The following is a 2,102-nucleotide window of genomic DNA, read 5'->3' as shown; positions in this document are numbered from 1 at the left end:
TTTTTATTACATAAAAATACCCATTTATACATGGATTTTTCTTTTTTGGGATCTGTTTATTCCTGTGCTAATCTCACAACTTATGGCTTTATAATATGATTCAATATTTGGTAAGGTGCATTCCCTTTCATTACCTACATATATTTAAAAACATTTTTCCCCAACATATTTTAGATTCTTATCATTAGGAATCATTTAAAATATTTCTCTGTTGTACTAAATCCACAATTTTAATTTATAATATGCAAGACACTGTCTTGAGACCATGCAGGTTATTAAGAAGAAAATGATAGAATTCTTGCTATTAAAGAATTAATCTATTGTATGAAATAGAGTTATAATCTGAATTTAGGAACATAATAAAGAGGCAAGCTAGAACAAGCACAAATAGACATGTTTTATAGAGTTAAATATTTATTAGCTCTTATGTGGTGGTTGCAGTAGTTTTATAGATGGCAGCTCCCTTAGGCTATCTTAAAGTTGTGAAGTACAGAACAGGTGCAGCTTCATTTTCATGTAGCATCTGAAATCTAAACCCCTAGAGGCTCTTCCATTTTCTTTCCTTTTTTTTTTTAAGATGGGGAGCAGGGAAGCAGAGCATGCATATCCCTGAACATCAAGGATCACTGGTATTTTGGATTTCTGAATTTTCAGTTCAATCAGCAATGACTTTAACCCTGATTCTTGGTTAGGTGTACAAGAGTGATTTCATTTTAAACATGTGTTCAGTTTGGTGGACGATCTAGCTATTAGACATGCCCACACAGTCTAGTTTCACAGAATATTTTCTTCTGTGAATTCTTTATGTTATTACTCTGGTAACTAAAGTTAACTCCATTGTAATTAAAATACTTATGACTAGAGCTCCTGGCTGTAAATTCAGTGATCCTTTTATTCCCTCATTCAAAATGCTTACTATGTAGCAAGTTACGAACTGTTTTATAGTCTTTTACTTGTGGCACAATCTTTATGACTTAAAACCACAGAGTGGGTGGCACAAGGCAGAATTTTTTAGGTGTTCTAAAAGGGAGAAGTAAATTTACATTAGGAAAATCCAGATAAGCTCCGTCAAGATGATTGCTGGAGTTAAGCTCTGAAGAATGAGTATGATTTCAAGAAGCAGAGATAGAAGGCAGATCTTCCCAGGCATTAGAAGGCCCAATGTCATGCTAAAGACAGAAAGGGGACTAAAGTGTGTTGGACATGTAATATGGCTGTTATACACTCATGACTATCTTGCGTGCAAGATGATGGACAGTTTTAATGATGCCCTGAAGCTAAGGATTTGTTCCAAAGCCAAAGATAATTTATGGCTGGCCTGTGACCTAGTAAAGGGTCAGAGACAAGAAAGTTCAGCATGATCAGAATACTCTATGGTGACCAGCTATTACAGACCCTGGCTGAAGGCTCTTCTTATGTGAGGCTGGCAGTTTCAGGATCTAACAAGGTGAGCTTAAGCATTTATTTATTGAGTACCTTTTATGTTCTAGGCACTATGCTTGGCAGTGGAAATGGAGCAATAGACAAGATAGACTGTGGCTTTGCTTTCTTGGAGCTAAAACTGTAATACAAAAGGTAGCTACTGAAAAAGTAAATATTATACATTGATTTCAAGATAACATACATAGTGACAAGTGACATAAAAAAATAAAACAGGTTATTGTGATACATAAAGCAATGGAAAGACCTCTTTGGGAACAACTTTTGGGTAAGGTCTGAATGATATGGAACACATGGAAATAAAGCAGTAGGTGGAAATCACAGGGAAGCGAGAACAGATAATTAGAAGCAGAAGAGAGATAAAAACAGGTGGAGGGAGAAGAGAGGGAGAAGTCAGCTATTTGCAAACTAACCAGAGGTACTGTTGCTGTTGGGTCCTGAATGTCTGTATAAAGTAGATGGATGTGTTCCACCTTCCATCCTTAGTCTGTTGTATGATATTTCTTCTTATCTATCTATCTATCTATCTATCTATCTATCTATCTATCTATCTATCATCTATCTATCCAATTATTTGCTTACTGTGGGACAGCTAGGTGGTTCCCATTTATAAGCTATAATGACTAATACTGCAGTGTACATCCTTGTACACACTTTCTCAT

The sequence above is a fragment of the Hippopotamus amphibius genome, chromosome 12, assembly GCF_030028045.1.
Source record: "Hippopotamus amphibius kiboko isolate mHipAmp2 chromosome 12, mHipAmp2.hap2, whole genome shotgun sequence".
NCBI lineage: Eukaryota > Metazoa > Chordata > Mammalia > Artiodactyla > Hippopotamidae > Hippopotamus > Hippopotamus amphibius.
The sequence above is the reverse complement of the archived record's forward strand: the minus strand, read 5'-3'. Positions refer to the sequence as shown.